Raw genomic sequence first — 23,313 nt, forward strand, 5'->3', positions numbered from 1 at the left:
CAAGTATGAGTGCTGATATTATGGCCCTCTTCCTCCTGTGGAGGAATGTGACTGCAGGCAGGGCTCAAATTTGGACAAAGAAGAAGTGAGGATGGGCCTTTTTCTCACGTTCTGCTGACCTGGCCCACTCTGTGGCTGGGGATGGGACATGGCTGCTTCCCCTTTATCCAACCAAGTTGTCAAGCATTATTGCCTCAGCCCATCTTCAACAGCAATGCCTCGCTTCCTTGGAGCTCAATGAAACTCGCTGGTCTTAGCTGAGCACAGCTGAACGCATGTGAGCAACTGCTGGGCTGTTGCTGCATCTGTTTTTAATAATGTTGTCTTAGAGTCCTGTTTGAAGTGATTCTGGTCCAAGCATGCCTGCTAATCTAAAGGTACAACTGTTTAGGAGACACCGACCATGTCTGCTTGCTGTCTGCCCTGTAGGCACTGGAGACAACAGACTTGCATTTCAGCCCACAACCATTAATAGGCGAGACCTTATGCTTCCTCATATGCTACTGCAGTGTGTAAGAGCAAATGAAGAAAAAGCTTATGAAATAATTCTTAAACTTCTTTTAATGTGAAATCCTTAAATCCTTTCTAAGAACCTGGCCTCATGCAGTATTTATAGGTTTGACTCCTGGTTTAGGAACAGCAGAAATGAGGGAGATCATGCTGACTTCTTTTTTCTTTTCACCCCCCTTCTTTATTACACATTTCCTGGGTAAATTGGCTCAATTTTGCTTCCCCTATAAAATACGGGAAAAGATAAGGGCTTTGTACTCCTGCAGAGACTGTAAGGGTCCATGCCAGTAGATGCTACTGGTAATGTAGGGCTGTGACAATCAGCTGCTGCATGTGTGACAAGTCCCTAATCAAAGAAGTTTGTTCCAGCCTGACCCAAGTGTAACCAGAAATGGCATTGGCCTGGGAAGCAGGGCATGGCTGTCTGCCATGCTTGTGGGGCCTTTGGGCTCTGTGAGAGGTACATCTGACAAAATTCACGCAAGGAATGGGCTTGGCAGCTCCTAGCAAGCTCTTAAAATGAGGAGGTAAAACGGGGATAAACAATCTTTCTGGCTGGCTGAGGAAGGTTAGTTTAAAAACATCCAGTTAGTTCTGCCCCTGGTTCAACGTGGATCTGACAACAGGGTTCTCCTTACCTCTGCTAAAGGAGGTACTTTCTTCTTCCCCACCTTTGATTCTCAGCTCTGAGGGAGGCAGCAAGAACTAATGTCAATCAATAAGCTGTTAATGTCCATTTGATACTGATTTTTCAATGAGACTAGACGTGCAAATAAAAATGCCATGAGAACCACTGGACCTGAGGCTGAAAATTCTGTATCTCAGAACAGTGTTTCTATTGTGAGCACAACCGAAAAACAACAAGAAACTCATCGCATGATGATTAGCTGTGTGGGTGTTCTTGTTTTTTAAACACAGATTTCCATATGCAAGAGGTGTGGGCCGTTCCTACTTCATTTATCTTTGCTACTAAGTTCACGTACAAACAACCCAAATTCCAGATATGTTATTTCACGGTGATAAAGTGAATGGGATCCCATAATACAAAGCTCCTTAAGGCTAGGTTAAGTGACCCTAAAACTTTGAGGGGCACATTCTGAGCTGATGTAAAATGAAATTATGGGATTGCTCCTGACTTTGGCTTTCTGTATGTTGACTTAATCATGGCAATTTCAGCAGAGCTCTGCCTGTTTCTAGGGTACCTTGCTGCCCCCCTCCTTTTTTTTCTTTTTTCTTTCTGATTTCTTAAAGAAAATAAATCTCCTGTATATCTAGAGGAGAACAATGAATATCACCTCTGGTTTGTGGAGAGATAACATGTTGTGGCATCCTTGAACATTTCAGGTGGCAGAGTGGGAGGTGAAAATATACAACAAAAAGTAAAAAAGCTGGAGGACAGACTCTGAATTATGTTCTCTATATTTAATGATCTCATTCAGTCTTGTGAGATGTTCAAGGGCATGTCTGGGTGAGGGAATCTGAAAGAACAGCTAAGCTTCTGGAAGAAGTGGTATAGCAACTCATGCCTTACCAGCGTACCTAGGTACCCCTCAGGGTAGTAGTGGCTGGCTGCAAACCGTAGATTCCCTTATGGAGGATACTGGAAGCTTTCTACAGAGCACACATGCCTACAGCCAGGATTCTCAATGTTCTTTGCAAAGCTAAGGGATTTTGTAGGAGGGAAACAATCTAAGGCCTCCTTCCCTGCCATGCTTTTCAAACAATTGGGTAAGATGTCTAAAGTAATAAGTCTTATCATAAATTATTGTTCTTGGCTGATTCTCATGTTCTGTTTCCAGCATGCAGCTCTTGCTTTGTGTTTTTTCTCCTGTATCTATGCTATGCAGATGACGTTATTTGCGATTAAGTGAGAGAATACAAGGAAAAACTTAGCTGGCTAAGTAGGAAATCATGTGTCTCCCCCCTCAATGCCAGGCAGGCCTTAGTGAGCTTTTGGATTAAGTTATTTCATTGTCCTCAAGTCTGAAACTGACTTCCAACAATACCCACTCTTGCTGTTGTTCCAGTGATGGCTAATCATAGGAATGGGTGTAGTGGGGAAAACTTGCTGAAGAGCTGCTCTAGAACACCTCGGACATTCACGCTGTGTGCATAGGACTCCCCAGCATGGCTTAAAAGCAGAAAGCATCTCCCCAGTTCTTTTCCCCAGCAGCTTTCTCTGAAACAAGAGAAACCCAAATGAGACCACTGGTTTAAAGGAGTCTTTTTCCAAAGCACGGTGGAAAGGCAGAGGGGTATGTGGGGGAGGAAAGGAAAGGTCCTGGGTGTGCTGAACCTGAGGCAGGAACCCAAAGTTTCAAGGTACCAAACTTAATATTGCAAAAGGCTTCTGGCAAGAAGTCTGCTTTCCCCAGGGGAGTTTCCCTGCCTATCTGTGAGTATGGAGGCTGCTTCTCTGCCCTCTGACTTTTTCTACCAACTTCTCCAGTCCACCTGATTTTATCCATCAGCCCTCTGCATGCTGCCAAGCTTGTCCAGCCCTGGCTCTGACTCATTTCGTGGTACTCCTGGAAAGAATTAATTCTTATTGTCCCCTGTCTGTTCATAGTATCAGTGCCCAAGAAGTGACAATTTCAAATAAGTTAAAGAGGAGAAGAGCTTGCCATTAGGCCTTCTTTGAACTAAACAGGTATCCAACTATCCTGCTAGGCAGTTACAAGGGCAGCAAGGAAACCTGTGGAGTAACTCCCTGCCACTTTAAAGCCAGACATAACACAGAGTTAAAGGACTGGCTGTCCAGTCCTTTGGAGTAATAAGGGAGACCCCTACTAACAGTGGATGCAGCTCCTCATGCATCCAGGCAACAGCCACGAGTCACAGGCAGAACTGAGCTTTCCCCTGTAGTAAAGGCTTAAGATAAAATGCAGGAGTGAGAAACTTAAGGCTTTTCGCCTACTTTCAAAACTAAAACTGAGCCAAGTGATGCATTTTTTTCCACTGTATTCTTTTCTTTAAATGGATCTTTTTCTCATAGCTCCATTTCCTGAAGCAATTCCATTTCTCAAGGTCACTCTAAGGCTGCAGGTCCTCATGGTATCGCTCTTCCAGCAACCTCCCTGGCCTGGTGGGCCTGCATCTGAAAATTGTTAGAGAAAGTAAGATGCAGTGATAGCTCGTCCCTGTGCCAAACTGTGCTTTTCTTATTATTGCCAGTATCTCCAGCTATCTCCTTCTGTGCTTTGGGGCTTGCAGACTAGCATGTTGCTTCTGATTCTTAATTGAAGATGGAGATTTGACCTCATGTTCCAAGGTTCAGAAGTTAATCCTGAGACACCACGGCCATATTTGATATCTCAAGGTCTGTGAAGCACTTGGCACAACAGCGTTCACCCCCTGATTGAAGACCCTGCTTGGATAACTTTAGCCATTGCAAGCTGTGTGTGTAGTTTCTCTAACTCATTTAGGAGGCTGGAGCTGTCTTTTGCAAGCGCCAGCCTCCATTCAGAATGCCAGAGATTGGTGTGACTGCTTTAAAGGACTAGGGACTAAATTAGTCCCTCACTGTGGAGAGGAACTGAATGGTTTCTTTGTACTTGGATGACTGTTTAACTCTATTTTAGGTCCACTTTTGTTCCTTACTGACCCTCTTGTCCCTGTGAATCTCTCTTGTGTAAATCAAATGAGTTCAAACCAAAGACTAAAACCAGCAACTGCAGCAGGGGTGAAAGCTGAGAGTCTGGGTCTGGCTGTCATGGAAGAAATCAATTGCCCTTTGTACTCTTGAGATAAATAGCACCGGGGGATAAGGGTTTGTGGCTGAAGTTTGTAAGTTCACAAATGTTATCTGCTTTGAGAAAAGCAAATATTTGATCAATTGTGCTGGGTGGAAACTTGGATGGGGGGAATATGGACACAATCTTGAATTTGTGCAGTCATTGTTCAGATGTGGTCAGGGATGTCTCTTTGGCTTGAACTGGTGTATGAAGGGTCTAGTCAGCGGGATGCGAAATGCCTCTGATAGAGAAGAGGTAAGAAGTTCAGCATTAAAAAAAAAAACCAAAACAAAACAAAAAACCAAAAAAAACCCCAGCACCCACTTTCCCCAAAGCTAGAGGTTTCTGCTTCCACAGATCTTCTGGATGTAGCTAGGCATCAGTGTGTAGGTGTATTGGGGAGAGGGGGTAGGAAGAAAGGGAATTTCATAGGGTAACTCCTGCTTGCTGCCACACTTCCATGAGCTGGGAAGCACTCATGGTCAATCTCAAGGACTGCTTGCAGTGGAGGAAGCACTTTGAAAGATACATACAATTGCAAAGCAAGAGAATTTTCTTGCATTTTGTTCCATGCTTTTGCTGCCAGAAAACAAGACTAGGCTGTTCCTTGCACTTTATTTCCTAAAGTAATTTCTGTAATGGTTACTTTATTAGAAAGGAAACAGGGAAATTTACAGGAAGGGAATGAAAGCTCAGCCTAATCATCACTGTTTACCAAATGTAGGGATATCTCTAGTGGCTCAGAGCAAAGGTTCGTTTTGGTTTTTTTTCCCCAGCAACCTTCCCCCACAAGTGACTGGGTGCAGAGGGGAAGAGTGCAAGAATAGTGCAATACAGAATGAAGTGTCCATGGACTTACCCACGCAACAACCTCAGTGCAGCCTGGGAACCTCTGAAGCCCAAAGGCTGTGTCTAAATCTTCAGTCCAGTTTACTCTCATGTGTATTCTGACGTGACTATCAAACACCAAAATTTAGCATGTTCCTTTTCTACTTGACAATATTTTACATATCAGAAATTCTTTCAATAGCCTCCTTTTGGGAGGTTAAACATATTTAGACATGATAACACTGAAATAAGTTCACTGTTGGTTTTTCTCCACAACTTACTAGCAAGAAATGCACACTTCCATCATCACAGTAGATCCTAGGGGTCAGATCACTCATCGTTTTAAATCAGGATGTTTCCATTCAGAATTATGAGTTGTTCCTTACTTTTTTTCAACAAAACAGATGAGAATTGGCTCTGGCAACAAACCCACACATGTGGGTGTAAACCCAAACAGGATAAAAATAGCAGCTCTTGCTGTGTGATTCCCTGCCTTCCTTCAGCCCCTGGTGAGAACCAAAATTTGCCCAAATACTGTCTTTCCTACCACAAATAGAGACTGGGAACAGGACTCTAATGTCAACAGACACCCTCTGAACCCCAGTAACTCTGAAGCCTGCAAATATGTCAGAGAAACAGCAAGAAGAGCAAAGTCAAGATAGGGTTGGTTAGCAGCTGGCCTTGAGAAAACATCACCAGGATCTCCAATGCCCAACAAGGCTGTTAAGAGTGGAAGAAGTGACAGGGAACTGTAGTCATCTCCCTCCTGTGTAGATGAAGTAGGAGTCCAGGAAGTCTCTCTGAAGTGTGGCGATAAACCACATCCAGAGAATATTGCAGCAAGTGACTATTGCAAAACATTTCTGGGGAATACGCCTGCAGTACTTGTGATGGATGAGAGCAGCTCAGACCTCACCATCTGTCTCTAATTTTTGCGATTTAGTGAAAATGGCTCCTGAGCTGATTCCAGCCAGGCATAGATGTGCTTTGGACCCCGTTGCTGCTTCGGGACTTAAACTATGCAGTCCCTGAGACTTGTATATATATTTGAGGTGGTTTTCCACCAAGGTTTTTTCTTGACACATTTTTCCATGCCAGGTCTCTTCAGTGCCAGACTCTCCTGCATGTCTCTCCCACAGTTGGGACAGAATATCTTGCATCTCTTCCCTTTCCTGTGCAAGGCTGTGGACTCTCTGATCTCACCCTGGCTAGTTGACCCGGGTTATCCCAAATCCAGTGAGGAGCTGGGCCATGTGCTGTGGCTGACTTGGCTCCTGCCATCGCTTCCTGTGGAAACACCTCCTCTGGGCAGCAGCTAGGCATTTCAGCCTCTGCTCCACCAGCATGTGAACTGAGGTACCCAGGTGAGTTTGTGGGTACACTTTCTGTTCCCATGAGCTTGATGTACCAGATATCTGCTCATGAATAATTGCAAGCAAGGTTCTTTCTCCAGCATTTGCAAGCCTGCTTTCAAGGGTGTTTTTTTCTGCTGAACACGAGCTCTCCTCTCCTGCTGAAGCCGTACCAGATAAGACCTAGTCTGAGATCTAAGCAAAAAAAAGGCTTTTCATATTTTTAGCTCACACATCAGACTGTGTAGTATTTCACAGTGCCTGCTACAGGACACCAAAGAGTTAAACTGTTGCTTTGGCTAAAACCTATCCAGGAGAATGCAATAAATTAAATTCTACTATATCTGGACTCTATGATAGGTCTAAAGGCACAAGGTATTGGGCAGTGCAGCCATTCGGTGTTCATCCAGACTGATGTCTGCCTTACATTTTAAATTATTAGCAGTAAAGCACAAACATGTGCAGTGCATTTTCTTATATCTTATTCTAATATTTGTATAATTTTGTTTTATTAACTTCACCCTTCTGCCCTCCTGGGAATCTGATGCCGTTCTCTTCCTGGTACAGCTGTGTTTTTTGGGACTGCAAAGCCCTTTCTCCGCTTTATCAAGGTCCCCTGCAGCCCACCAGGCTTGCTCTTGCAGGGCAGCTTCATCTCGCACCCTGCAGCAGGCAGGGGCAGGAGTTTTCTTGCAGAAAGAGCAGGGATTGAGGCTGAAAGATGCTTTGTTTCTTTGAATGCATGCCTGTTTGCAATTCTAAGAGCAAAGGCCAGCAGGATTGAAAATTTGCTATCTGGCAGTATCACCAGCTCTTGCAGCTCTTCTATTATTTTGTGCTTGAGGACCTCGAGATAAACTGAAGAGGTGAAAAAAGTTAATAAAACCCTAGCTATCATAACTGTAGATTCCAAGCCTGAAAATATAACCCTACTGTCTGACAAACTGAGATCAAAAGAATCCAAGTATTACTACTTGGGAAGTCACTTCCCTCATTTCTCAAGGTTTGCTTCAGGATTGCTTGTAGTGCTTTGCAGTTGGCAAAAGGGTGGGTAATAAAATAACAGGTCCTGGTGTGTGCTTCAGGGGTGTAATCATATCCTGAGACAGGCTGTCAGCCTTGGGGTGAGCGTGAGCTGCCCTGAAAACTGAAAGAATTCATATAAGTGACAGAAGTGATTGAGTGGCTGAGGAGAGATGTCCTCTTTAACTCCTAAATTGTGAATTTATGTGAACTGAACCACTGGGATTGTCAGTTAAGATACTTGTACCTTTTTTTCCCTACTCTCTTACACATCCTCCCTCCAAAATCTTATGGTGGTGAATAGAAGATGAAGGGATCAGTGTTGTGAGTGGATGGAGATGCCTGTTCAGAGCAAAACACCCACTTGAGCAGACCTGTTCTGGGACCAAGGGAGGCTTCAAGAAGACTGAAGTGGTAATCTGGGCCAAGATATACCAGCATCTGTGTGTGCCTGTGCGCATGTGTAGTTGGGGACAAGGGCTGTTGTGTGGCTGTTGCTTGGCTTTGGTATTTTTTGTTGGGTTTTTTTATATTCAAATAAACATTGTGGTCCTATTCTTTGATGGGCTGAAGGACACTGGAGCCTCTTTTTCCCAGATGCTTTTTCTGGGAATCCATGCTCTCTCCCCAGAGTGCAGAATAAATAAACTAGAAATTTTGGGTTTTAAAATCAAAATAAATAAGTATTGTTCTGCCTTCCCTCCTGACTCCTTCCCTTCCCACCATCTCCCCAGCTGCCTTCCCTTGACCAGAGCATCCCTTGGGAACTCCTCTGTCCCATATGTGTCAGCAATCCTGAGATAATACATCCCACCATCTCCTCCTGCTGAGGCGCAAGGGCAGCACTTGGTATGTCCTTCCCTCCATGTCTAAGGTTCTAGAAACCAGCTCCAAATCAGCAAAATGCTGGTTTGTGGTTTCAAGGGCATCCACAGTTCGTGGATAACCAACATGGTGGTCTGAGGTGAGACTGCACCCTGGGTTAGACCTGCTGGCTTTAAACTCTGTCACAAGCAAGTGACAACAGCCTGGTAAGAAAAGGTGAGACTCTGGTGCAGGTGGGTGATTTTCCTCTCAACTCTCCCGGGTGTTTATGGACTCTTAAAAAAATCTAGTGTTAGAAGGACTACAGTCATCAGTACTGGTATCTGGGTTGAAGCAATTTGTAGAGGTTGCAATGTAACTTATAGCGTTGATGCTTTGAGTTGGTCCCATTCTGAGTGTTGCCACTATCTGAACCAGAGAGAGAGTAAGATGATGCTAGTTTGGGGACCAGATGTTGTCAGGGTAATGGGCTTTAGTTGTGGGGGTGCTGCATGGGGGCAAGCAAACTCTTTGCTAGCCCCTGGGGAATAACAGATATTGAGCTCCTGTTTTACACTTAAATATGATCCCACGAGGTCATCCTGTGAAAGCTTTCTCTTGTCAGCATTTCACATCAGTAGCTGTTTTAATACAGTGCCTGGTATAGCAGATCGCTTGCCAGGCCTTGGACAAGATTTGTATTCGTGAACTGTTGTGACCAGTGGTTAAAATGGGAGGAGCAGGCAATGAATGTCTCTGGTGCAGTGAGGGGGGGGGGGGGGAAATAGTTTATTTGCCAAAATAAAAACCTATCCCAAACTGACCCTTGCCTACCAGAAGAGGAAGAAAAGCTAGCAGGGTTTTCTGAGCCCCAGGTAATGCTAGTATGGCATGTGGGGGTGTAGAGGTCATGATCAAAATTAATGTGAAAAGCTGTCACCGGCTTTCACCAAATGTTGCAATTAAAATATAAATAAATAAAACATCTGATAGGACACTTGGCTGACTGTAATCGTTCAAAGCAGTTTGGGGGTTGTTGCTTGGTGGGGGCCTGTGAGCAAGGCTTTGCTAACTCACGTTAGGCGTAGTGCAGCTCAGATCCCATTGGTTATTGCTGGGTACCACAGACATCAATCTCAGGCATTGATGGTTGATCAAACATGTCAGCAAAGCTAAGACACAAGGCAGTACCTGGAACAATTTGCTGCAAGATGTGTGCTGATGCCAAGACTAATTACACTTGCTAACAAGCTTTGCTCTACAAGCTGTGTGATAGGTGGAGATGGGGCATCTTCACTGAGGCTGTTCCATCCTGAATAAAACAGTCAATGGAGCCTGTCCCAAACTGTGAGCTGTGGTTGCAGAGACTGTGGGAGAGGAAGCAGCAGCTAGGGCATAGGTGGTTGCCTTTAATTGCCACAACACCACAGCTCCCTGAGGCTGTGGGGACAAGTGGTTGTAAGGAACCACGCGTTTCTCCCACACCTCCTACCTTTTGGGCATTCCCAGGCACAGTGAGCAAGACCAGCAAGTCTGGCTCAGCACCCCTGCATGGTTCTGGGAATTACAGGGCAGGAGTATTTATTTGCAGTGAGTAAATCAGATGGTCCTCCCTGCCTCATCCTGGAAAGACTGAGCTGTTGCCAGCAACTGTTGGTAGTTACACTTCTCTTCTAAGTGTAAATAGCTGCAAGAGGCTCTGAGGGCAAGGAGGGGAACTGAACAATAAAGGCAGATGATCCCAAAACAGAGAGAAAGCAGAAAAATCCTGGGAATACCCAAGTACAAGCACTGCTGCTTGGCTCCTTCCTGAAGCACTGGAGGAGCCCAGGGAGATGCTTACGTTCCTGTAGTGCAAGAAATGGTGCTTGAGCCCTTATCACAGCTGTGACTGTGCTGCGTCTTTGGGAGGGGCACCACAGCATCTCCCCTGAGGTGTCAAGCACTTTAGGGCTTTTTTTCCTCTCTCATGAAGGACCCTATTTTGCTCCAAGATACTAAATTCTGATCCCCATGCTGCTTTCCACGTGGGGACTCTTGCCATAACAAGCAGATTGGTAAGTAAGGGTTGCACTGATCCTATTAAAAATAAAGTCATAAAAGGGAGAGACTAAGGCCCCCTCAGCCCTACTAGGAGCAAATCAACAACAACAAAATTATTTCATCTTGTTCTTAAAAATCCAGGGAGGAAGATTCCACAGGCAAACTTGGAAAGTGAGCATAGGAAAATATGAAAGTATTGCTTCACATGTACAATATGTAACCAAAATAATGCTTGATGAGACTTAAGCCCCAAAGTCTGGATCCTACAGACACTTGAACATGAGCTTAATTGCTGGACTTGCATATAGAGGATAGACTTGCTCGTGCATGAGAAAGTGGCATGATACAGTGATATTGTGGGACATCAGGCACCAAGATGTTTGCCTGACACTGATCTATGTTTGTGTTTACTTTGCGAGGAGCTGAGCAGCAGTGGAAAACTCTACCATGGTGCAGCAGAGGCATGGCCAGCTGTCCTGCTGTCTTTGCTGGGGGAGCACGTGTCCTATGTGGCAGCTCTCTGACACCAACAGCTCTTGCCTCAGCATAAGGCTGACTTGGCTAAGGTGTGTTTTGAAGAAAAAATGCCAAGATAAAGAGTAAGCTTGTTTCCCCATTTCTGGGATAATAGCTTAGGTTACTCCACAGCTTTACTTCTAGAAATGTGAGTTTTTTAATGTTCTTTTACCTTTCAGTAAGCATGATGCTCCTAACAGAAATACATACAAAAAAGCAAAGCAAGGGGGTGTGTGCGTCTTGTTTTGCTGGTTTTTTAGGTTTTTTTCCTTTTTGTGCATAGTACTGGTTCAGTACAGACAGAAAAGGCACAGTTTTATGCTCTTGGCATAACTCACTGCCTTTGGAAGCTGGGTATAACGGCACTCTTCAGCACAAACCCCATTTAGAGATGAGACAGCAGCCAGGGTTGTGTTTCCCAAACACAGACAGCTATGCTCAAACAGTAGTTGCTTCTTATTCAAGTCCTGGTTCATTTGTCCACCCACTTTCCAGGCAAGGCAGTGGCCAAGAAGCTGCTCCCAAGGGCGCTCCCGCATGCAGGGGAGCACTCGGTGTAGGTGACATAGTCCTAATCCCCATTTCCATCAGCCCCAGACAGTGTCTTGGTTTGGCAGAGCACCAACAAACAGCACCCTCTGCCCATGGGATACACAGAACTGTGTCCCAGTTTGACCAGTCCTGGGCTCTTCTCCCTGCAGCATCCTCCAGGTGCAGGCAAAGCCCAGCTTTTGTGTCTGGGGTGGTCAGGCCCTGTTTATAATTGACTCTTGTTAATAATAAAGGAAAAGTGCAGATAAGACTTGTTTACTTTGAGTGGGTATCCCAACCTGGCTGTTAAGCAAAGCTCCCAAAGAGCAAACAGAGGAGAATGGGGCTGCATTGGGAACTGGTGAAATAAAAGCAGGACCGCCACAATGTGTGTCAAGCCAAATGCTTTGCATAGTTGCGCTGTCAGCAAACACAGCAAGCCAGAGGGCAGGGAACCAGCGGCTAGCACTTCTTTCTTAGCTCCCATTTGCCTTTGCATTTGTTATCTTGGACATAAAGAGGTCTGTGAGCCAGGGATTTGGGCAGTTAACCTCAAATAAACCCTAAAAGACCTACTTCAGTGAAGTGTAACAGCGTCTGTTGAATTTAATGGAGCTGGGCTTGCTCTCACCAAGGGTGATTTGGACTCTGAAAGCTTGCTGTTTCCTGGAAGCTAATGGCATTTTTGGGGCATCTTTTCTGCTTTGCATGCAACTTTGATTACTGCTTTTTCACCTTGGCTTTATGTCTGGCTCCGCTGCACATCTGAGTGTGTGCACACACGTGTGAGAGAATAGTCAGCAGTGAAAGGATGTACCACTGGAAAGACAGATGTTTGGTTTTACTGTGAAATATCCTTTATACTCAGACAGACAGCAAATATTTGACACTGAGCAAGAAAATCAGGTATGATGTTTGACAAAGCTGATTGGTGTGGAAAGCGGTGTCATGACTCACCAACACATCACTTCATAGCCTCACCCAGCCCCGTTACTTAAAAATGCTGTTTAGGATCAAAGCATCCTGCAGGCAGGCAGTTTTGTTTCTTTAAACAAAACCAAATCATGCTTTATAAGGTCATCAAGCTCCCAAAGAGTGACTTGGTGGAATACAGCTGCAGATGGATAGCTATGGCATGAAATGAAACAGTTTGGAGCAGCTATCAGCAGCTGACACTGCTCACAGGGAGAGCTGGGAGCAGGAGCTCTCAGTTTGCACTTTTACGGGTTGGTGATTCACTGATGGGTAAAGGAAGCTCACAGCAATTAGAAACACTTGTCTCGTCTCAGGTCTTGGCAGGTAGGGTGGCATGGATCACGTCCAGTTCTACTTGTTGATTTTTTGAGGACTTTTGGGTGTTCAGGTGCAGGCTGGAAAATAAGGTCCATCATGGATTGTTGGAAAGGGAGCCAGGAATTGTAGCTAAATATAGGCTTTGACCAAGCAAAAAGTTATCCAAATGGGTCTGTTCTCTTGCTCTATGTAATTACTAGAAATTGAGAGATCACAGAAATAAAACACAGATCCAGCAATTTGGAGGCCCTGGAAGATAAAAGCCTGACTGCATCTGTTGCATCTCTTAAAAGCACTAAGCTGTTTGATACAGCTTCCAGGACTTGAGGCTTCTGATGTGACCCAACTGAGAACTGCAAACCAGAGGAAATAAAGCATCCCCCACTTTGAGTGACTTATGGGACCAGTTTGGTCTTTGTCCAGCTGCTATTGGAAAAGCTTGGCCAAAGACAAACAGGAGCGGAAGGAATTAAACTCCTGTTGAAACTCTATTTTTTAATACAATTGGATCCAAGCCACAGTTTGGGAATTCAGAAGGCCGTGCCCCATGCTCTGGTTGTCCCTGATGTCAAGCAGGATTTCTTACTACTTTATTTATGAAGATGAAACACTACATGTTTACATCTCTTCTGGTGACTTCAATAACCCTGGACTGACAGCTCTGTAGGATCACAGTGCAATCTAACATAGGTCTGGTCTCGGGTGTAATTCTCTTTTGCACTGACTTAGAACAGTGTGTCACAGTCTCACTATACCACCCTGCCCCTAAATGTCCTACAGAGATGTTGCTGGGTCCCAGAAATGTCAGTAGTGCCTGAGGATTAGGAGTGTGAAATAGCTGTCCTTCCCCTGGTGTCTCATTTGGCCTGCTGCAAATTTAACAAAAGTTACTAACCCCTTCTCAACACTTAGACCACCTACTTGCATGAGATGTCTAAAGAAAGATGCATAAGACCTTGGGCAGTTATTCCTTTTCAAGCAAAGCTTCTGCATGTAGATTTGAGCAGATAAGGATGAGGCTTTCACTGTTGATGAAGAGGATCTGTGCATGCAGGTACCGATGAGGAGGCACAGGAAAGCCTTCTTCAACACATACTATCTATTCTGAGCTTCTGAGGGCTCTCTGCTACCCCTGGTTTGTTATTGCTAGGTGTATGGTGAAGGAAGAGGTGCAGATGGTTGTGCTTATTGGGAAAGTCTGAGAGTTGTGATTTAATTCAGACAGAACATGCAAGTCAGAGTGGTTTCTCCTTCTTTCCCTGCCAAGGAGAGGGCAGGATGTTTATGTGCTGTTCAGCTAAAGGTACCCGCAGCCTGAAAGCCTCTTACTCAACTCTGCCTGGTAATTGGGATTTCTTATTGGCATGTCCAGTATCAGTGGATCCAGCTGAAACCTGATGTCCCTAAACAAACCCTGCCTTCAAAGCCCAGCTTGCAACATCCTCGGAGAGATTTCTGGCTTGACGTCATCCTACTCAGTTTCTTTCAAACAGTCCCTTGTTAGCCCAGGAACAGGGCACATCACTTCAACGCACGTTTACAGCCCCCGTTTCTGCTCAGGGGCCAAACAGCAAAGGGATTTATGACACATGGACACTAGGGACCAGAGGAAAATATTGGGTAATCAGAGAAGTGGCCTCAAGGAGCCAGTTGGGCTGTTTATCTCACCCTTAGCCTCCCCTGGGGAGGCAGCTGCACCGTGTCATCTCTGTCGCACAAATTCCTGCCCAGCCTCATTCATAGAAACCCACAAAAGCTTTATATTTGTGAAGGGAGCCCTGCCCACACCGGGTTGGGATTCAGCACAGGCAAGCTCGCTTATCGGGGTGAGGCTGTGCCCAGTGCAAAAGCACAGAGAGCTCCTTTATCTCTCTGTGCCTGGGCTCAGACCAGCTCAGCACCACTCTGTGCCTCCATCGCCTCTTGCAGCGCGCGTGTGTGCAAGGGTTGGCAGCAGCAGGATCACGCCTGCCATAAATGCTGTTTGCAGGAGGCAAGCAGCAAATGCCAGCAGGTAGGACAGAAATTCCCTGCTACAACATGTAAAGGAAGGAAGGAGCAAGGAAATGGTGTCAGGGAACTGGGAAGCTGCCTGCTCTGGATCAGCTCTGTGTAAGATGGAGGAGGGAGGGCTAAGCAGTTGCGGGGGGGGAGGGTTGGTTGTTTTTGGGGGTTTTTTTGTGTGTGTTGTTTTTTAATACCGTTGCACACAGGCCTGTGGATCAATCCTGCCCTGCAGGAGCATCACAGCTGCAGGTCAGACCTTCAGGTGGTGTAAATCAGCATGCCATGCCATGTTGGTGCTCAATTCGGATCAAAAGCATGGTTGCCACCTGCCTGCTTTGTTAACTGGATTAGCCATTTACAGGCAGTCACTCTTTTATGGTTTCAGTGTCTGGTTTTCCCACATAATTCTTCCTTTCCCTGTCTCAGACTCTGTTGAGTCTGGCCCCCTGCTCTCTGTAATTGAAATATAAGCATTGCTGTGCAGGAGACACATACAGGCTTTCTTTCTGGGTTTCTTCCTTCCCCCCACCCCCGCCCCCTAATTTCTTTCATGGTGACCCATGGGAGTATGGCTGTAACTTTAAATACCTTCTAGCACCACCATCTGAAATGAGGTTGGGGAACAGGGAGAATTAAAATTTGTTTCAAAGGAGTACACAGGAGGAATACAAATAGGAACCGATAATCTGAATTTAATATTTTATAGGGTCTTTCATATAGAATAATACCAGCTCAGGAGGGGTTAGTGCCTGTAAGGGTAGGAGACAGCTGCCTGTTACTTCTTCACCTTCCCAAAGTCTTTTATGGAGAGACTCCTGTGCTCCAGGGTGGGTGAAGGTAGGGTCCTGGGAGTTTTTTGGTTGGTTTTGGGTTGGTTTTTTTCAGCTCTCCCATCAAATTGTGTTACCTAAATTCTCACCTCTGCCTGGCAAGGAATCCTTCTTTCCCCTCAGAGCAGGCATGTGTTCCTAAAGAAGACTAAATGGCAGAAACTGGTTAACTGGTTGTACAAACTGATATTCTCCAGCCCTGTGCGGTCTGCCTGAGCAAGGTGTCTACTTGTGCAGTGCAAAGCAAGCAAAAAGTACATGCACCCTGTGAAAACATCACATCTGCCTCTTCCTAGGATTCAAAAAAAAAGCTGTCACAAGTGCTGTAAACTCACACTGGAAAGTTAATAGCTAAGAAAGCACGTGTTTGTTTCCATTCCCTTGTTTACTGAAAACTTATCTCTGAGAGTCAGAGCAAATGCCCTTTGCTCCTTGTTGTCATATATCACCTACCAACCCAGCTAACAGGTCACCAGCTCTGAGGGAGCCACTGCCCTGTCTCAGTATGAAATTAGTTCTACATCTTCAAAAGACACAAATCATTCAAATGTAGTTGGGGATGGAAGAAACTGTGCAAATACAGTGTTTGGGGCCAGGTCCTGAGACACCTGGAATCGGGCAGAGCTGCAGTGATTTATGTGAGCATACTCTAGGGCACAGACCCTTCCACTTGTGCATCGGTTGGAGAGTTGATCTCACCTGGGAGAGCTTGCCTAAGTTATCAAGAGGGCTGTGTACTGAGCAACATCCATCTTCACTGCAGAATAGGAAGGAATCTGATGGGATGGCATCCTGGGAATGCTGTTACATGAAGGCTTGGGTATCCTCACGCCCTGTTGCTGCTCACCAACCTTTGAAGCTACTGAAAGACCTTGAGAGGGCTGCCTGCCCAAAGTGATTGGTGCTCCGCTCGATCTGGGAGATGCAGGCTGACATGCCACTGAACTTGAGAGGCATTTGAGAAAGGAATCAAAGTGAAAAATAGCATTTGGTGCACTTAAAGCAAGAAGATAAACTGCTTCAACCAGGTGTGTTTACAACTTAATCACAGGCAGCCATGCTGACCTCTTATTTACCCACAGTTCACTGTTCCCTGTATGTATAACCCCCTTTCCATGCAGGATTGTAATATTAAGCAGATGTATTAGGTCCTTTTCTGTATTTGGAGGAGACTGTCCTGCAGGGCTAGTTTTCATAGCTGTAGCTTAGTAAGGGAAAAACCAATGTCAAACTGTTCATGACATCAGGATTGTTGCCATCCCTGTCCAGCTCACTCATCTTGACTTTTCCCTTCCTTGAAGGCTGCCTTTTTATCTAATGCTAGTTCACCAAGTGCAGCTAGTATTTAATGTAAAAGAAAGGGGGGGGAAATGGAGAATAGCTTCTCGAAAAGAAGCTGCAAACACAGGAATGAAAAGCAGGGTGGTGTGGAGGGCTCTCTTCTGGATAATCCTTCTTCAGTGTTGAGAAGTATTTATTTTTACTCAGAAACTGCACGGTGACTACCAGCTCTCCCAGATTTAAGCCTTGAGCTCTCTATGCTGAAGTCAACAGTTGTATTTGCCTGAATCATTAAAAAAAAGAAAGAGTTTTGTTATCTTTAGCATGTCTTTCTGCTTAGTGCAGTGGGTGGGAGACTCAGTCCCAGGCTGGTTATTACGTCTGTACCACATATTTCACAGTATAGTTGTAGATTTGCTGACTGTCAGTTTGCATAGTTTCATGGTTACATCTTGCTCTAAATATAGGAAAAGCCTGGTAATGGCTGATGTCAGGTGGTCCTGTTCCCAGTCAGCCCTCTACCACCCCATTAACTTCTAAAAATGTGCAGGTTTACAATAACAAAAACTAGGAAATAGGGATGTGTGAAAGGTGAGGCTTAAAGGCAGAAAACTTGTAATGGCAAACCTAACACAAAGTAAGAATAATAAAATGTAAGGAAAGAATCTGAAAAAAGGTGACATGTTGAAAAAAAGAGCCCCAGCATTTATAACTAGTAATGTAAATTGTCACTGTTAAGTAAAATAAAGGCTGGGGAGGAAAGAAATTGCTGCTCTGATCCTGCAGATGCTCTGCAGTAGCGTGAAGTAGGCGTGAAGCATGCGTGTTGCTGTTAAACTTCTTGAGACCTTTGGTAACACACATACATAATTCAAAGAGAACCTAGCATTAGCAAGTGGTATTTATGAGTATAGGAGCAAAAACTGCACTGACTTACCTTTAAACATCCTGCTTGTCCTGCAGGGTTTATGTTGTCCTGCAGCTGGGGGGCTGGATCCATGCAGCTCACCCGATTGACCGTACAACCTTTTGAAACTGAGTTTTCTGTGGGCTGCTGCTGGGTGAGGAGCAAGCAATAGCAAGAGGATGCTGTGTTTGTGACTCTGAGCGCTGAAGTGTGTAGTGGCTGAACTGAGCTTATGGGAGACACCAGGGCTGCAGGGGGTTTGACTTGGGTCTCGCTTTCTCCTAGCACGCAATGACCCAGGCATGTCAGTACACTTATTTCATCCGAGTTGCCCTTCAGCACAGGAAAGGTGGTGTTCAGGTCCAGTGTGATGCCTTCAATACTTAAGCAAAGGAAACTTAAGAACCTTTTGGCATTTTCAAATTGTTCACCATTTCCAGCATGCTAGCGTGTACTTTGGGGAAGCTCCTTCTCTTCCCCATTGCAGAACCAGAGCATAAGCCACTTCGATACTTTGCACATCCTGTAACTCCCCTCTCTTGTCATAGACCAGAAAAGTGACACAAACTGCCAACTACAAGATTACCCAAACTTGGGTAATTTCTGTGCTGTGTCCTGTCCAAGGAGGTAGAAAGGAAAACTTAAAATCTTCACACAACTGGGCAAGCTAAAGCCAAACACCACTGCAAAAGTGTGTGTCTGATTAGTTCAGGACCAGTTGCTATTTGTTAGCTGTCTCCCTGTTCAGCAGATCTGCCAGTTCATAAACATTCATGGAAGCAAAAGGCTGCATCTGCCTTTAATTGGGACAGATAAACTGCAAGCAAGCCAAATTCCTAGGCATGCCTGCACATGTCTTTTGCAGAACTATAGTCTCTCTTGGTGATCTCACTTAAACATAGTCAAAATGATTAAAAGATGCCCTTCCCTTATGTTTTGAAACATAATTTTCACTCGAAGAATAATCGCAATGCTACTGACTCATGAAGCATGCTTTGTTAGTAGATCTCAAAGCAGTTCACAACAAAGGGTTAAGTGTTGGGCTGGGTTAGGGTTTAAAACAAAACTAAACTGACCGATTTTTTGCCTGGAAATGCTGATTTATCAGAAGTGAAACTATTTGTGGGAATAGGTATTCCCCTGAATTAAAATGAAAAAAAAAAAAAAAAAAGCCTAACAAAACCCCCTAACTGGTTTAGCACTACTTTAAAAGGCACTGCTGTGATCTAAATTTGAAGTTTTATTTTCTGGATAGAAACAATGCTTTATTTGGCTTATACTAAAAAGCTGGAGAGCATTAAAAAAAGTAAAAACTGAAGCAAAACATCTTGAAATTATTATAGCAGAGTCTTTTGGATAATAGCCTTGTGAACATTTTAGAGATAAAAAGTTTTGCTTGAAGACAGATGCAGAAGTATCAAGACCTTGACAGTACTTCCAGTGCAGGAAGACCATTTTGCCATCAGCTCTAGTAGGTACAACCTCGCCATCCTCCCCTTGCATGACCCGAAGGGCAGAGAGATGGAGCAGGTCTGGGAATGGAAAATGAGTTTCCAAATCCTAGGCCAACTCCCTACGACCAAGATAACACTGCTTCCTTCCCTCCCTCCCCTTTCATCCCCAGATGGCTAATTGGGAACCGCTGACTCCATGGGTGCCACTGGCTCCTTGCTAACCAGATGACCCAGCTGGGCATGCTCCAGGGCGGGTGAATACCACCACCACCCAGGCTCCCATCACTCCTCTATATGGCTTCTTCACCTAAGGAAGAATGGAAATGCATGTTTAAAGCTAACCTGGTCACTTGAGTCAGAGGTATCAAAGGAGTATTTCGTAGAGGGATTAATTCATTCCAAACCTGCCATCCAGATGAGTTTCACAAATCTTCTATTTTGCTTTTTCAACTAAAAAAGAGAAGTTTGATGTACTTCCTTTGTACCAACTGCTACCTCATTCCCTATGTGAAATACTGTGTATGCCAATAATGATTTCCATGCGAATTGCTTGCACTGTTTTCAAAAGGGGAGAGATTATTTCAGGCAAGGAGAAGGTTGGCTGGGAAGACCCTCTGAGGTCTCCTCCAACCTGAATTTCCCCTGTGATCCCTCAGCCATGAGAAATGGTTTGGGCTTTATTTTCTTTCTTCAGGCAAGTACAGGTAGATCCTCTCATCACTTGTTGAAATCTGTTCAGAAACTATACTTGTTATTTTTGAGACTTCGATGCAGAAGAGGAATAGATGGGCAGCTGGCAGAAGTTTTGTTTTTGACTTCAGTGGTGTCTGGACTTGCCCTGGTGTTTGTGTCTCCAAAGTCTGACTCAAACCCGGTTCAAGCCAATGAAAAGAATCCCAGCAGCTTAACAGATATAAAGTTGCCACTCTTGAAAGGATAGACTTCTGGTAATGCATCATTTCATAAATAACTCTTTTTTCTGATCCGCTGGTGAGCTATCGTCAAACAGGGTCTTTAATGGTGGTTATTCAGGCATACAGAAACACATTTCATGCTGCTGGTGCTACCCAGATGACACGCTCTGTCACACCATCACAAGGTATTTTGGTACCAACACTGTACCTGTCGCACGCAACCTTCTCTGCCTGCTGATAGATACTTTCTTTTTCTTGGGCAGTGGCTGGACTGTGCCTGTTTGCCTCCATTTGCTGCCCTTTGTCTTTGCTTTCATATGGCTTTACCTCTTCGGATGTTCACTAGCTTGACTGCCTAAATCTGTTTATTTTAATGCTGCTGGGACCCTATCGTGTCAAGGGCACCCACAACCTCTATGGCATCTTCCTTTCCTAATCCAAGAAAGACAAAACAGTCACCTGAATTTGTTACCACTTGGAAAAATGACTGTTCTTAAAGGCTAAGGCTTATGGAGAGAGGTGGTATGTTTCATTAGACCAACCGACAAAAAAACAGACAAGCTTTTGGCTATGCAAATCTTTTCTTAGAGCATTTAGGGGTGCCCAGCGAGAAGATTTCTCCATGGCCTCCCTTGTGCAAGGGCAGCTTGCCTGTGGATGCACCCACAATTTGTAGGCCAAAGAAATGTGTCTGATGATCCATAACTTGCCTAACAAGGGCTCCTCGTGCATAAATGATTGTTTGTCTTCAAAGAACTGCTTTTGGAGATCTGTTTTGAGGTAACTCACTCAGTGTTACTGATCCTCATTAGATTAGAAAAGTACAGGCTTTCCCTCCAGGAAGAGTATGTAAGTGTTGGAATTTCTAACATTAGAAATAATTGAAAGTGAGTGGTTTGAAATGGTAATTTTTCCTATAGCTGAAATTTAAAAGATGACAGTTTTCTTTCCCATGTCCATTCTCATTACTTATCAGAACTTACAGTGTGATTTACATCCATAGCAAGTAAAATGGGAAGCCTGACTCCTTCCAGGCCACTGCCTCCCACCTCCTCCGCCCGCTGCTGCTCCAGCCTTTACCAAACACCTGCACTGCCACCTCCTGCCCGTCGTATAGCTCACAGCTGAATTTCCACCAGGATTTGGGTTTTTTTCATCCTGCCAAATTCATGATGTATGTCCTCGGAGAACTTGGAATACAAAGAAGAAACCATGTGTGCACATGCACAGTCAAGATGGTCTGTAAATTGATCTTTGTTTCTAGTTGGTCTCTGTTACAGGTGGTGATTGCATTATACCTAACTCCTAGCTTTAATTTAGAGGAAGGGAACTCCACAGTGTTGCTCCCTATGACCCAAAAACCTAAACTACTCTGCTTGGCCACTGTTAAGCCGACATACTGACCAACCATTAGGCAGAAATGCTTTTCCAGGTTTACTCAACAGCCTAACTGATGCAGGCAATGTCTGAAATAACCAAATGGGTGCCGGTGGAAGACAAAGCTTAGACCATCAGTTCATATAAATTAGGATTTCTCACTTCAGAGAAGCTACCCTTACTCATACCCAGTGGTTTTCTGTTTCAGGTTATCACACCAGCTGTGCTAGTTGTGTGCACTTCTTCTGTAGCTTAGGAAAAGGAAACCCAAGTGGCGCGTATCTATACTAGCTTATGGATGGAAGAAAAATATCTTCCTTTTTTTCCCCTTGTTTCTTTCCAGTTGCAGTATTAAATATGAAGTCAAGTTGAGAAAAAAGGAAAAGTATCTGAAAGCCAAGTGAACCCAGATCTACTTTAAACCTTCTCATATTGCTGGGTTTAAAGAATTCTTGCTATTTTTCCTTTGTTGGCAAAGGAAGGGGTGCCAAAATCACCCTCTATTTAGAAAAATAAATGTTCTTAGCGAACATGCTAATTCCTGCAGCAGCCAGACCCGTGCCAAGTGGTACGGCCAAGCAGGGGCAGAGGCTCTGGCCCCAGCCCCGTGAACCTTTGAAAGAGAGATGGGGCTGCCCCTGCCTCCCGGAAAGCTCCAGAGCCATTATGAGACATCTAAACCCAACCTTTAACAGAAGGTAGTTCTCGCAGGCTTGAGAGACTTTATGCGTGCGAGAAAAGGTTGGAAAAATCTCCCCTGCATTGTAAGCATGCTGTCCCTCTGCGTGCTGCAGCTTGGCTGAGGGAACAGTGGCATCTGGTGTCCGCGGGGCTGTCCTACAGCCACCGCTTCCCGGGTGGTGCTGGCAGGCTGTGCTGGCTCTGCGCAGGATCTGGCTCCTCACACGCAGGTATCTGGTGGGACCTGACACACGCAGGACATCAAAGATATCTGTACAAGAGTCCGGGTGTGGTACAGGTCACACGGGAGACTCAAGCCCATCTGAATGGCAGCCAGAGGTCTGGATGCTGCACCAAGTGAGAGAAACCCAAACTTGCTTCTAGTGAAGAAGGTAATTGCTCTAGTTGGGGGATTAATTCCTCCCACTCAGGACCATGGCAGTGATGCAGCAGCATCACCGGGGAGCCTCTGGCTTGGATGCTGTTAGAGATTTATATGTCTTATGAAATCTTTATTCCATCTTTCTCAGTGGAGAGGAATTTGCTGCCAGATCAGGTGCCCTGGTCCATTTGGTGAGGCAGCCTGTCCACCCAGAAGCCTACGACACTCTGTGGTGCAACAGCTCCAGGGTGTGATGCTCAACTGCATGTGTCTGACTTGATTTTACTGCTTCAACATCTCCTCCGTTTGCTCTCATGTTCTCAACCTGAGACCCAAAATGCAAGTGCTGCCCAGGAGCAGCGCCAGTGATTCTAACTCGCCCAAAGTCTGGAACGAGTTTCACTGGGAGAGCCTAGCAACCCAGCGAAGGAGAAAGTCTCCTAAACATTGTGATATGAATGTTTCAAGGTGGTGAAGGGTCTAGAGCATGAGCCCTTTGAGAAGCAGCTGAAGGAACTGGGACTGTTTAGCTTGGAGAATAGGAGGCTCAGGGGGGGACCTTACTGCTCTCTACAGCTACCTGAAAAGAGGTTGTAGGCAGGTGCGGGTCTGTCTCTTCTCCCAAGGAACAAGTGATAGGTTAAGAGGAGATAGACTCAAGTTGCACCAGGGGAGGTTTAGATTGGGTATTAGAAATGTTTCTTCACCAAAACAGATGTCAAGCATTGGAACAGGCTGCCCAGGGAAGTGGCTGAGAGACCACCCATCCCTGGAGGTATTTAAAAGACGTGTAGATGCGGTGTTTAGGGACAGGGTTTAGTGGTGAACTTGGCAGTGCTGGGCTAA

Source organism: Falco rusticolus, chromosome 8, assembly GCF_015220075.1.
Source record: "Falco rusticolus isolate bFalRus1 chromosome 8, bFalRus1.pri, whole genome shotgun sequence".
In the NCBI taxonomy this organism is placed as follows: Eukaryota; Metazoa; Chordata; class Aves; order Falconiformes; family Falconidae; genus Falco; species Falco rusticolus.